Here is a 15,620-nt window from a genome sequence, read left to right as displayed (position 1 = left end):
AGTGCCCCATTATCAATGCCATTAATAACTACCCTATTTACAGTGCCACCATATTACGTGTTCCTCCATTTACAGTCCTACCACAGTGTATGCCTTGCTCCTTTAGCAACATGATTAAGTGGTTCAATACATATGAGACTACTCTTCTTTCTTGCTTGACTTTGAGCAACAACAAAACAGCAATAAAGGAGGTAGGTCTGCAGCAGTGTGGTTTGATGGAGATCAGGACTTTCTTCAATGCAGACTTAAGAGGAATAGCCTGTGATTTACTTAGTTGGTCGTCGGCCTGGAACCTATTATAAATAATTGGACTGGTCTTACAGGTGCACACAAATATTTTCTTGTGTAGAACAACATTTTATATACTGTATTAATACACAAAATGAATAATCTGAAAAAATACCAGAATGGATGTGTATAGCCATAAAGTACTGTAAGACTTCCTTCTTTAACTATGCTGGAAATTTGCACTATTTATATTGAAATGCCATTCCAAAATAGAAATATACATTTAAATGTACTCAGCAATTAACTGAACTAGGTTGAGAAATTCTTATATTTAGGAATAAGCAAAGCATTTTAATAATGGACACAATTTGTGGTGCTCAGCACAAAGACAATAAGTTATGTTGCATCATATTTCACTTTCCAATTAAAGAAGTATTCAATGGAGCAGAACAACTTACAAATTCATTACACAGATAGACTGCTCTTATTTGAGGCAGCAGTGTGGCCAAAAAATATTACATGCAAATTAACATATGAATCATAGAGTGGGCTTAATGATGTTTCTGGGATTATTTATCACCTGTGCAAGTGAAGGGTATTAGAATTCCATTTATTAAGAAAACTGCTTACAACTGTAACAAATATCCTATCAAATTCCAAATATAACTGTGCAAAAACTTGTGCTGTGAATACAAATCAGTCTTGCTGTTCTCTGTGCATGGCCTTGCACTCATTTTATAATAATTACATACTTTATATATCATGACAGTGCAGTGAATCATCACTTTTGTGGAACTTCTTATGATATCTTCTACCTGGTGCCCATGTACCAGAATAATAAACTATTTGTCCGTGTTGCCAGTGTTCTGGCTCAGCAGTGGTGGCATAGAACCAGGGCTGGTTTTAGGGAGTAAGCAGTTGCTCATTTCCTGTATTTCCTAGTGGGCCCCCAAGGACAGGAACTTCAAGAACAATCTACAACCACCAAATACCATTTAAAGGTGTTGGTCACTTTTTGGCTACTTGTGACCAATGAGTATGTAAGATGACTTTATGGCAGTTACTGGTATAACCTTTATTGATATTATAATGGGGCTCAGGACCTTGGGGGGTCTGGGCATCGGGTGTGACCCGGGATGCGGCTTTTTCTCTTGGACGTGAGTTTCTACCACGGGCAGTGAGCTGACTCGGGTGTGGTTTGGGTCCCGTCATTGTCCCTTCTTAATGAACTGGAGTTTATGCTGGGCACGGTTCTCTTAATGAGACAGTGCTGGCTGGTTACGTTTTTTTCTTGTCTTCTCAAGTGCTGGAGATTGTTGAGTGACACTTTGATTGTGTCCTCTCTTCACGAGATACCGCGGTGAACCCATGCGAGTCATGCTTAAACAGGCTATTATCATTTAATCCAACTTTATGGGGATGAGGCAGGAAATCCTGGGAGTGGGTTTTATACCACTGGGATAGAAGACTGCTGGACCCCCTTTTGTTCTTCTCCGGTTCTATGGAAGGGTGCGATTAAAGATCGCTATGAGCCTGCCCCAGATGGGATAGGTGTGCATCAGAGGACTCGCCCCACGGGTCTTGGTCCTGTCCGTGGCGCTTGCTTACGTCTGAGAGAGGCCGTGGCAGGTGCGTGTTCGCTGCTTGGCGGGCCCCCCGGGCCTCGGGCCTATGCTCCCTCCCAGTATAGAGATAATTATAATAAATAAGATGTCTCCTTCTATCTGTAATTCTAAACCCTTCAATGCCGGGTGGGTCCTGCTTCCCCCTCAGGCAGAGAGACCTCTATCTGAGTTTGGTCAATATCTATTTAATTATGGGTATTTGCATGAAATCATATTTAACTATGCTTTATGGACTAGAACTGACGGACACAAAAGAAAAAAAAAAAAAAAAAAAAAAAAAAAAACCTTTATTGATATTCTGTGCCATTGTCTATACTTCATGAGCCATGTCCCCTTGTTGTGCAATTCTTTTGTACTATCCACGCAGAGGTCCTGTCCATAAGATGGCCGCTGATGAAGAGTCATGTAACCAGACACATCACTCATCCCCCTCCATTTAAACACACTGCACCTGCACTAAACTGCCAACAGCGCAAGTGCGGATGTCAGGTGCGGCGTATATGAATGGAGAAGGCTGAGTGATGTGTCTGGAGTTATTTGTGCCTGATCACATGACCCTCCATCAATCTCCATCTTATGGAAGATCTCTTGTGTGGACAGTAGAGTTGAGCGAACACCTGGATGTTCGGGTTCGAGAAGTTCGGCCGAACATCCCGGAAATGTTCGGGTTCGGGATCCGAACCCGATCCGAACTTCGTCCCGAACCCGAACCCCATTGAAGTCAATGGGGACCCGAACTTTTCGGCACTAAAACGGCTGTAAAACAGCCCAGGAAAGGGCTAGAGGGCTGCAAAAGGCAGCAACATGTAGGTAAATCCCCTGCAAACAAATGTGGATAGGGAAATTAATTAAAATAAAAATTAAATAAATAAAAATTAACCAAAATCAATTGGAGAGAGGTTCCATAGCAGAGAATCTGGCTTCCCGTCACCCACCACTGGAACAGTCCATTCTCAGATATTTAGGCCCCGGCACCCAGGCAGAGGAGAGAGGTCCCGTAACAGACAATCTGGCTTCATGTCAGCAGAGAATCAGTCTTCATGTCATAGCAGAGAATCAGGCTTCACGTCACCCACCACTGTAAGAGTCCATTTTCATAAATTTAGGCCCAGCACCCAGGCAGAGGAGAGAGGTCCCGTAACAGACAATCTGGCTTCATGTCAGCAGAGAATCAGTCTTCATATCATAGCAGAGAATCTGGCTTCCCGTTACCCACCACTGGAACAGTCCATTCTCAGATATTTAGGCCCCGGCACCCAGGCAGAGGAGAGAGGTCCCGTAACAGACAATCTGGCTTCATGTCAGCAGAGAATCAGTCTTCATATCATAGCAGAGAATCAGGCTTCACGTCAGCCACCACTGCAACAGTCCATTGTCATAAATTCAGGCCCAGCACCCAGGCAGAGGAGAGAGGTCCCGTAACAGACAATCTGGCTTCATGTCAGCAGAGAATCAGTCTGCATGTCATAGCAGAGAATGAGGCTTCACGTCACCCACCACTGCAACAGTCCATTTTCATAAATTTAGGCCCAGCACCCAGGCAGAGGAGAGAGGTCCCGTAACAGAGGATCTGGCTTCATGTCACCAGAGAATCAGTCTGCATGTCATAGCAGAGAATCAGGCTTCACGTCACCCACCACTGCAACAGTCCATTTTCATAAATTTAGGCCCAGCACCCAGGCAGAGGAGAGAGGTCCCGTAACAGAGGATCTGGCTTCATGTCACCAGAGAATCAGTCTGCATGTCATAGCAGAGAATCAGGCTTCACGTCAGCCACCACTGCAACAATCCATTGGCATATATTTAGGCCTAGCACACAGGCAGAGGAGAGAGGTCCCGTAACAGACAATCTGGCTTCATGTCAGCAGAGAATCAGTCTTCATATCATAGCAGAGAATCAGGCTTCACGTCAGCCACCAATGCAACAGTCCATTGTCAGATATTTAGGCCCAGCACCCAGGCAGAGGAGAGAGGTCCCGTAACAGAGGATCTGGCTTCATGTCAGCAGAGAATCAGTCTTCATGTCATAGCAGAGAATCAGGCTTCACGTCACCCACCACTGTAAGAGTCCATTTTCATAAATTTAGGCCCAGCACCCAGGCAGAGGAGAGAGGTCCCGTAACAGACGATCTGGCTTCATGTCAGCAGAGAATCAGTCTGCATGTCATAGCAGAGAATGAGGCTTCACGTCACCCACCACTGCAACAGTCCATTTTCATAAATTTAGGCCCAGCACCCAGGCAGAGGAGAGAGGTCCCGTAACAGAGGATCTGGCTTCATGTCACCAGAGAATCAGTCTGCATGTCATAGCAGAGAATCAGGCTTCACGTCACCCACCACTGCAACAGTCCATTTTCATAAATTTAGGCCCAGCACCCAGGCAGAGGAGAGAGGTCCCGTAACAGAGGATCTGGCTTCATGTCACCAGAGAATCAGTCTGCATGTCATAGCAGAGAATCAGGCTTCACGTCAGCCACCACTGCAACAATCCATTGGCATATATTTAGGCCTAGCACACAGGCAGAGGAGAGAGGTCCCGTAACAGACAATCTGGCTTCATGTCAGCAGAGAATCAGTCTTCATATCATAGCAGAGAATCAGGCTTCACGTCAGCCACCAATGCAACAGTCCATTGTCAGATATTTAGGCCCAGCACCCAGGCAGAGGAGAGAGGTCCCGTAACAGACAATCTGGCTTCATGTCAGCAGAGAATCAGTCTGCATGTCATAGCAGAGAATGAGGCTTCACGTCACCCACCACTGCAACAGTCCATTTTCATAAATTTAGGCCCAGCACCCAGGCAGAGGAGAGAGGTCCCGTAACAGAGGATCTGGCTTCATGTCAGCAGAGAATCAGTCTGCATGTCATAGCAGAGAATCAGGCTTCACGTCAGCCACCACTGCAACAGTCCATTGTCATAAATTCAGGCCCAGCACCCAGGCAGAGGAGAGAGGTCCCGTAACAGACAATCTGGCTTCATGTCACCAGAGAATCAGTCTGCATGTCATAGCAGAGAATGAGGCTTCACGTCAGCCACCACTGCAACAATCCATTGGCATATATTTAGGCCTAGCACACAGGCAGAGGAGAGGTTCATTCAACTTTGGGTAGCCTTGCAATATAATGGTAAAATGAAAATAAAAATAGGATTGAATGAGGAAGTGCCCTGGAGTCCAATAATATATGGTTATGGGGAGGTAGTTAATGTCTAATCTGGACAAGGGACGGACAGGTCCTGTGGGATCCATGCCTGGTTCATTTTTATGAACGTCAGCTTGTCCACATTGGCTGTAGACAGGCGGCTGCGTTTGTCTGTAATGACGCCCCCTGCCGTGCTGAATACACGTTCAGACAAAACGCTGGCTGCCGGGCAGGCCAGCACCTCCAAGGCATAAAAGGCTAGCTCTGGCCACGTGGACAATTTAGAGACCCAGAAGTTGAATGGGGCCGAACCATCAGTCAGTACGTGGAGGGGTGTGCACACGTACTGTTCCACCATGTTAGTGAAATGTTGCCTCCTGCTAACACGTTGCGTATCAGGTGGTGGTGCAGTTAGCTGTGGCGTGTTGACAAAAGTTTTCCACATCTCTGCCATGCTAACCCTGCCCTCAGAGGAGCTGGCCGTGACACAGCTGCCTTGGCGACCTCTTGCTCCTCCTCTGCCTTGGCCTTGGGCTTCCACTTGTTCCCCTGTGACATTTGGGAATGCTCTCAGTAGCGCGTCTACCAACGTGCGCTTGTACTCGCGCATCTTCCTATCACGCTCCAGTGCAGGAAGTAAGGTGGGCACATTGTCTTTGTAGCGTGGATCCAGCAGGGTGGCAACCCAGTAGTCCGCACAGGTTAAAATGTGGGCAACTCTGCTGTCGTTGCGCAGGCACTGCAGCATGTAGTCGCTCATGTGTGCCAGGCTGCCCAGGGGTAAGGACAAGCTGTCCTCTGTGGGAGGCGTATCGTCATCGTCCTGCCTTTCCCCCCAGCCACGCACCAGTGATGGACCCGAGCTGCGTTGGGTGCCACCCCGCTGTGACCATGCTTCATCCTCATCCTCCTCCACCTCCTCCTCATCCTCGTCCTCCTCGTCCTCCAGTAGTGGGCCCTGGCTGGCCACATTTGTACCTGGCCTCTGCTGTTGCCAAAAACCTCCCTCTGAGTCACTTCGAAGAGACTGGCCTGAAAGTGCTAAAAATGACCCCTCTTCCTCCTCCTCCTCCTCCTCCTCCTGGGCCACCTCCTCTTCCATCATCGCCCTAAGTGTTTTCTCAAGGAGACATAGAAGTGGTATTGTAACGCTGATAACGGTGTCATCGCCACTGGCCATGTTGGTGGAGTACTCGAAACAGCGCAACAGGGCACACAGGTCTCGCATGGAGGCCCAGTCATTGGTGGTGAAGTGGTGCTGTTCTGTAGTGCGACTGACCCGTGCGTGCTGCAGCTGAAACTCCACTATGGCCTGCTGCTGCTCGCACAGTCTGTCCAGCATGTGCAAGGTGGAGTTCCACCTGGTGGGCACGTCGCATATGAGGCGGTGAGCGGGAAGGCCGAAGTTACGCTGTAGCGCAGACAGGCGAGCAGCGGCAGGATGTGAACGCCGGAAGCGCGAACAGACGGCCCGCACTTTATGCAGCAGCTCTGACATGTCGGGGTAGTTGTGAATGAACTTCTGCACCACCAAATTCAGCACATGCGCCAAGCAAGGGATGTGCGTCAAATTGGCTAGTCCCAGAGCTGCAACGAGATTTCGCCCATTATCACACACCACCAGGCCGGGCTTGAGGCTCACCGGCAGCAACCACTCGTCGGTCTGTTGTTCAATACCCCGCCACAACTCCTGTGCGGTGTGGGGCCTGTCCCCCAAACATATGAGTTTCAGAATGGCCTGCTGACGTTTACCCCGGGCTGTGCTGAAGTTGGTGGTGAAGGTGTGTGGCTGACTGGATGAGCAGGTGGAAGAAGAGGAGGAGGAAGCCGAGAAGGAGGAGGTGGCAACAGGAGGCAAAGAATGTTGCCCTGCGATCCTTGGCGGCGGAAGGACGTGCGCCAAACAGCTCTCCGCCTGGGGCCCAGCTGCCACTACATTTACCCAGTGTGCAGTTAGGGAGATATAGCGTCCCTGGCCGTGCTTACTGGTCCACGTATCTGTGGTTAGGTGGACCTTGCTACAGATGGCGTTGCGCAGTGCACACTTGATTTTATCGGATACTTGGTTGTGCAGGGAAGGCACGGCTCTCTTGGAGAAGTAGTGCCGGCTGGGAACAACATACTGTGGGACAGCAAGCGACATGAGCTGTTTGAAGCTGTCTGTGTCCACCAGCCTAAATGACAGCATTTCATAGGCCAGTAGTTTAGAAATGCTGGCATTCAGGGCCAGGGATCGAGGGTGGCTAGGTGGGAATTTACGCTTTCTATCAAATGTTTGTGAGATGGAGAGCTGAACGCTGGCGTGTGACATGGTTGAGACGCTTGGTGACGGAGGTGGTGGTGGTGGTGTTGGTGGTACATCCCCTGTTTGCTGGGCGGCAGGTGCCAACGTTCCTCCAGAGGCGGAGGAAGAGGCCGAGGCGGCAGCAGCAGAATAGGCCGAGGCGGCAGCAGCAGAAGAGGTAGCAGGGGGAGCCTGAGTGACTTCCTTGGTTTTAAGGTGTTTACTCCACTGCAGTTCATGCTTTGCATGCAGGTGCCTGGTCATGCAGGTTGTGCTCAGGTTCAGAACGTTAATGCCTCGCTTCAGGCTCTGATGGCACAGCGTGCAAACCACTCGGGTCTTGTCGTCAGCACATTGTTTGAAGAAGTGCCATGCCAGGGAACTCCTTGAAGCTGCCTTTGGGGTGCTCGGTCCCAGATGGCGGCGGTCAGTAGCAGGCGGAGTCTCTTGGCGGCGGGTGTTCTGCTTTTGCCCACTGCTCCCTCTTTTGCTACGCTGTTGGCTCGGTCTCACCACTGCCTCTTCCTCCGAACTGTGAAAGTCAGTGGCACGACCTTCATTCCATGTGGGGTCTAGGACCTCATCGTCCCCTGCATCGTCTTCCACCCAGTCTTGATCCCTGACCTCCTGTTCAGTCTGCACACTGCAGAAAGACGCAGCAGTTGGCACCTGTGTTTCGTCATCATCAGAGACATGCTGAGGTGGTATTCCCATGTCCTCATCATCAGGAAACATAAGTGGTTGTGCGTCAGTGCATTCTATGTCTTTCACCGCTGGGGAAGGGCTAGGTGGATGCCCTTGGGAAACCCTGCCAGCGGAGTCTTCAAACAGCATAAGAGACTGCTGCATAACTTGAGGCTGAGACAGTTTCCCTGGTATGCATGGGGGTGATGTGACAGACTGATGGGGTTGGTTTTCAGGCGCCATCTGTGCGCTTTCTGCAGAAGACTGGGTGGGAGATAATGTGAACGTGCTGGATCCACTGTCGGCCACCCAATTGACTAATGCCTGTACCTGCTCAGGCCTTACCATCCTTAGAACGGCATTGGGCCCCACCATATATCGCTGTAAATTCTGGCGGCTACTGGGACCTGAGGTAGTTGGTACACTAGGACGTGTGGATGTGGCAGAACGGCCACGTCCTCTCCCAGCACCAGAGGGTCCACTAACACCACCACGACCATGTCCACGTCCGCGTCCCTTACTAGATGTTTTTCTCATTGTTATGGTTCACCACAACAACAAATATATTATTTGGCCCAATGTATTGTATTCAAATTCAGCGGGATATAAATTTGAGGCCTAGTATTTAGGCGCTGGGTGACCGGTATGGATTTAGTGACAGAATTAGACTTGGAAATGCACAGAAGCGTGTGTGTGAAGTTATTCTGAATGACCCTATGTGCACCTTGAATATTATATACCCTTTTTGGGATAGATTTCAAATAGCTCTGATATAGCAGGAACCACTAAATTATGAAATTGCTAAATTGGGAATTGTATTTCAACCCAGAACAAAAAATGTGCTTTGACGGACACTAAATATCTTGCCCAGCAACAACAGTACAGCGGTAACGAGAGATTTAGCAGGATATAAATTTGAGGCCTAGTATTTAGGCGCTGGGTGACAGGTATGGGTTTAGTGACAGAATTAGACTTGGAAATACACAGTAGAGGGTGTGTGTGAAGTTATTCTGAATGACCCTATGTGCACCTTGAATATTATATACCCTTTTTGGGATAGATTTCAAATAGCTCTGATATAGCAGGAACCACTAAATTATGAAATTGCTAAATTGGGAATTGTATTTCAACCCAGAACAAAAAATGTGCTTTGACGGACACTAAATATCTTTCCAAGCAACAACAGTACAGCGGTAACGAGAGATTTAGCAGGATATAAATTTGAGGCCTAGTATTTAGGCGCTGGGTGACAGGTATGGGTTTAGTGACAGAATTAGACTTGGAAATACACAGTAGCGGGTGTGTGTGAAGTTATTCTGAATGACCCAATGTGCACCTTGAATATTATATACCCTTTTAGGGATAGATTTCAAATAGCTCTGATATAGCAGAAACCACTAAATTATGAAATTGCTAAATTGGGAATTGTATTTCAACCCAGAACAAAAAATGTGCTTTGACGGACACTAAATAACTTTCCCAGCTACAACAGGACAGCGGTAACGAGAGATTTAGCAGGATATAAATTTGAGGCCTAGTATTTAGGCGCTGGGTGACAGGTATGGGTTTAGTGACAGAATTAGACTTGGAAATACACAGTAGCGGGTGTGTGTGAAGTTATTCTGAATGACCCAATGTGCACCTTGAATATTATATACCCTTTTAGGGATAGATTTCAAATAGCTCTGATATAGCAGAAACCACTAAATTATGAAATTGCTAAATTGGGAATTGTACTTCAACCCAGAACAAAAAATGTGCTTTGACGGACACTAAATAACTTTCCCAGCTACAACAGGACAGCGGTAACGAGAGATTTAGCAGGATATAAATTTGAGGCCTAGTATTTAGGCGCTGGGTGACAGGTATGGGTTTAGTGACAGAATTAGACTTGGAAATACACAGTAGCGGGTGTGTGTGAAGTTATTCTGAATGACCCAATGTGCACCTTGAATATTATATACCCTTTTAGGGATAGATTTCAAATAGCTCTGATATAGCAGAAACCACAAAATTATGAAATTGCTAAATTGGGAATTGTACTTCAACCCAGAACAAAAAATGTGCTTTGACGGACACTAAATAACTTTCCCAGCTACAACAGGACAGCGGTAACGAGAGATTTAGCAGGATATAAATTTGAGGCCTAGTATTTAGGCGCTGGGTGACAGGTATGGGTTTAGTGACAGAATTAGACTTGGAAATACACAGTAGCGGGTGTGTGTGAAGTTATTCTGAATGACCCTATGTGCACCTTCAATATGATCTACCCTTTTAGGGATAGATTTCAAATAGCTCTGATATAGCAGAAACCACTAAATTATGAAATTGCTAAATTGGGAATTGTATTTCAACCCAGAACAAAAAATGTGCTTTGACGGACACTAAATAACTTTCCCAGCTACAACAGGACAGCGGTAACGAGAGATTTAGCAGGATATAAATTTGAGGCCTAGTATTTAGGCGCTGGGTGACAGGTATGGGTTTAGTGACAGAATTAGACTTGGAAATACACAGTAGCGGGTGTGTGTGAAGTTATTCTGAATGACCCAATGTGCACCTTGAATATTATATACCCTTTTAGGGATAGATTTCAAATAGCTCTGATATAGCAGAAACCACTAAATTATGAAATTGCTAAATTGGGAATTGTATTTCAACCCAGAACAAAAAATGTGCTTTGACGGACACTAAATAACTTTCCCAGCTACAACAGGACAGCGGTAACGAGAGATTTAGCAGGATATAAATTTGAGGCCTAGTATTTAGGCGCTGGGTGACAGGTATGGGTTTAGTGACAGAATTAGACTTGGAAATACACAGTAGCGGGTGTGTGTGAAGTTATTCTGAATGACCCAATGTGCACCTTGAATATTATATACCCTTTTAGGGATAGATTTCAAATAGCTCTGATATAGCAGAAACCACTAAATTATGAAATTGCTAAATTGGGAATTGTACTTCAACCCAGAACAAAAAATGTGCTTTGACGGACACTAAATAACTTTCCCAGCTACAACAGGACAGCGGTAACGAGAGATTTAGCAGGATATAAATTTGAGGCCTAGTATTTAGGCGCTGGGTGACAGGTATGGGTTTAGTGACAGAATTAGACTTGGAAATACACAGTAGCAGGTGTGTGTGAAGTTATTCTGAATGACCCAATGTGCACCTTGAATATTATATACCCTTTTAGGGATAGATTTCAAATAGCTCTGATATAGCAGAAACCACTAAATTATGAAATTGCTAAATTGGGAATTGTACTTCAACCCAGAACAAAAAATGTGCTTTGACGGACACTAAATAACTTTCCCAGCTACAACAGGACAGCGGTAACGAGAGATTTAGCAGGATATAAATTTGAGGCCTAGTATTTAGGCGCTGGGTGACAGGTATGGGTTTAGTGACAGAATTAGACTTGAAAATACACAGTAGCGGGTGTGTGTGAAGTTATTCTGAATGACCCAATGTGCACCTTGAATATTATATACCCTTTTAGGGATAGATTTCAAATAGCTCTGATATAGCAGAAACCACTAAATTATGAAATTGCTAAATTGGGAATTGTACTTCAACCCAGAACAAAAAATGTGCTTTGACGGACACTAAATAACTTTCCCAGCTACAACAGGACAGCGGTAACGAGAGATTTAGCGGGATATAAATTTGAGGCCTAGTATTTAGGCGCTGGGTGACCGGTATGGATTTAGTGACAGAATTAGACTGGGATATGGCCAAAAAATAACCACACTATTGCTGGTTAAATGCACTTGGTGACGGGCGCAGCTTGCCCCTGATGTAGTATATGGCCAAAAAATGAACAGACTATTGCTGGTTAAATGCACTTGGTGTCACAGCTTGACCAACCACACTACTGAGGGTTAAATGCACTTGGTGACGGGCGCAGCTTGCCCCTGATGTAGTATATGGCCAAAAAATAAACAGACTATTGCTGGTTAAATGCACTTGGTGTGACAGCTTCACCCTGATGTAGGCTTTAGCCAGAAAACAACCACACCATTGAGGGTTAAATGCACTTGGTGACAGGCGCAGCTTGCCCCTGATTTTGTATATGGCCAAAAAATGAACAGACTATTGCTGGTTAAATGCACTTGGTGTGACAGCTTCACCCTGATGTAGGCTTTAGCCAAAAAACAACCACACCATTGAGGGTTAAATGCACTTGGTGACAGGCGCAGCTTGCCCCTGATTTTGTATATGGCCAAAAAATGAACAGACTATTGCTGGTTAAATGCACTTGGTGTGACAGCTTCACCCTGATGTAGGCTTTAGCCAAAAAACAACCACACCATTGAGGGTTAAATGCACTTGGTGACAGGCGCAGCTTGCCCCTGATTTTGTATATGGCCAAAAAATGAACAGACTATTGCTGGTTAAATGCACTTGGTGTGACAGCTTCACCCTGATGTAGGCTTTAGCCAAAAAACAACCACACCATTGAGGGTTAAATGCACTTGGTGACAGGCGCAGCTTGCCCCTGATTTTGTATATGGCCAAAAAATGAACAGACTATTGCTGGTTAAATGCACTTGGTGTGACAGCTTCACCCTGATGTAGGCTTTAGCCAAAAAACAACCACACCATTGAGGGTTAAATGCACTTGGTCGCAGCTTGTGCTGGCGCACCACAAGACACAAAATGGCCGCCGATCACCCCAGAAAAATGTGACTGACAAACGGTCTGGGCAGCCTAAAAACAGTGAGCAATTGAGGATCAGCAGCTCAATGATCCACAGCTGCAGATCGATCAGTTAATCAAGTCCTTTGGAGGAGTTAATCTGCCTAATCTCGCCCTACTGTCGCAGCCGCAACCTCTCCCTACGCTAATCAGAGCAGAGTGACGGGCGGCGCTATGTGACTCCAGCTTAAATAGAGGCTGGGTCACATGGTGCTCTGGCCAATCACAGCCATGCCAATAGTAGGCATGGCTGTGATGGCCTCTTGGGGCAAGTAGTATGACGCTTGTTGATTGGCTGCTTTGCAGCCTTTCAAAAAGCGCCAAGAAAGCGTCACAAAAGCGCCAAGAAAGCGACGAACACCGAACCCGAACCCGGACTTTTACGAAAATGTCCGGGTTCGGGTCCGTGTCACGGACACCCCAAAATTCGGTACGAACCCGAACTATACAGTTCGAGTTCGCTCATCCCTAGTGGACAGCAGTAAAGATCTGCCCTACAACGGGGCATACCTTATGAAATATAGAAAATGGCACAGAATATCAACAGAGCTTATATTAGTAAATTCCATACAGTCATCTTACAAATACACTGATCAACAGCAACCAGAAAGTGGCCAACCGCTTTAAGTTAAAAATAATAAATTATATTATTATGTGTGCTGTTTAAGGGAATATTTATTATACTTTATAGTTTCTGGGCACTACTGTACAGTGAGGTCGTTTGTGCGCTGGATATAGAAGTATTTTTGAGAGTGTTGTATGGGCTTAAATTAGGGCCAAAAATTTGTAAAGATGGAAGGTGGTGGGTGCTCTCCTCATTTGCTTTCATTCTGGGCTTCATTTAATTTCGTACAGAACTGTCCCTGGATACTACTGGTTCTTAATACATCCAGTGTTCTGGGCATGTGCATGTTACAGAGGATGGGCAGTTCATTTCTCCTAACTCTTTGTTAGGGGCAGTGACCTAGGTGTAGAAGAAAGTGAGAACGTTAGTGGACCTGCCCAATCAGTCCTTCGTTGTTTGTGAAAAGAGAGTCCTGAATGGTAGAACAACCGGTCAGTCTTTGATCAGCTGTACTGTGAAACTCTGACTGAAACTGTATGGTCCTAAACAATAGTAAAGCATTGTTGCCAACAGTTCCAAATTGGCAGGGACTGTCCCTGGCAGAGACAGTCCTGGAAAATATGGGCTGTCCCATACCAAAAAGTGTGACTTGTGTAATTCCCACCCATAAGTGAGTGGTCCCATGTTTTGGCTGATCTAGATGCAGGGCATATATGCTTCAAGTTTGCATACTAAAATGTTGGTAAGTATTGTCACGTACTTACCTGTCCGTGTTCTGGTTTTGAAACTGGCCTCTCTGTTATGGTGCAGCTGGGGCCATTCCATTGCTGTAGTAACCAGCCCCATGAACAGTCAGGCTGGTCAACCTATCAGGGTAAACAGCAGGGACACCGAGCCACAAGGGAGATTTAAACAGGCAGCTGCTGGCAACAGGGGCTCATGATTGGTCTTCTTTCCCTTACTGGAGTGTATTTTACTATTGTTTGGATTCCTTATATTCTGACTTTGGGATTATCCTTGTCCTTGTTCCTGACTAACGATTGTTCCTCTGACATTATCTCCTGGCACTGACCCTGTCCGATGTTTGTATGTTGTGTTGGTTCTGATGTATCTTGCTAAACCTTCGATAACAGTGAGTAAATTGGGTTATATTTTTAGTATTACTAAGAATTTTGTGACTGACATTGCGAGAGGAAGTATAATACATATAATACATTGTATATGTATGATCATGTTTACTGTATGTGTTTCCACATGTAAACATGCATTTGTGTGTGTGCATTCTTGTGTAGTAGTTTTACCATACATACATGTTTGCATATGTACGGTATGTACGTACGTATATGTAGTGGTCACTCAAGTTACAATACTATTTAATTCCAGGAAGAGTAATTGGTTCTAAAACCCCCCAATGCATCATCCCAAAATAGGAAAAACACGTACGCCGATCACGTGCCCCGTCCCTGGCTTACCCTAAAATAAGCCCTAGGTAGTGAGTAGGGAGGTGGGAGCACTAGTCCTCACCACTGACACCTAGGGTAACAACAGGGAAAGGACAAACATCACAAACACCACAAACAATCCCAGAAGGGAGACAACAACAGGAGTGAACCAGAGATCCAACAGCTCCAGTTCCAATGGCTCCACAGCAACATATGTCCACCGGAGGTCAGAATAGAAGATCTGGAAGGAAGGTCTGTATCTGGCAACAAGGGAAGCAGAAATGGAGAATATATAATAGCTGGGAGTGGCTGACAGAGAACAGCTGAAAGATTCCTAAATGGGACAAAAAGGATTGCAAACCTAAGCAGGAAAAACTGGACTGGAATCTATTCTCACCATTAGGTCATGGAATGATTTTTGAGAAACCGAGAGCGTAGCCACCCACTGCGACCTTCTGAACCCGGGCACAACAGGGTCATAGATAGGTCTTGGCAGTACCCCCCTTTCTACGAGGGGCCACCGGACACTCAGGACCAGGTTTCTCCGGGTGAGAAATGTGGAAATAATGAATTAACCTTCTGACGTTTACTTTGAAAGCTGGCACCTACATTCTTTCTTCTGGACCGTAACCCCTCCAATGCACCAGATATTGAAGGGAGTGAAGGACGAAATGAGAATCTACAATTCTTGCCACCTCAAACTCCAAATTGCCTTTGACAATGATTGGAGGGGTAGTGTTAGCATTTTTTCTCAGGCAGGTTTATGATGGTTATATGATGAGGCATCAGACCTCCAACCCATGAATATTTCCCTGGGCAATGAATATTCGGTTTGCTACTGATCAGGAGATACATTTCAACCCAGACTCAACTTAGGTTGTTAAATATCTGAAATCTTTATTTCCCAGCTGTCATGGAACCATGAACCAGACGTACAACAGAGATGAGTG

The sequence above is a fragment of the Bufo gargarizans genome, chromosome 4 (genome assembly GCF_014858855.1).
Source record: "Bufo gargarizans isolate SCDJY-AF-19 chromosome 4, ASM1485885v1, whole genome shotgun sequence".
NCBI lineage: Eukaryota > Metazoa > Chordata > Amphibia > Anura > Bufonidae > Bufo > Bufo gargarizans.
Note: the sequence above shows the minus strand (reverse complement) of the source record.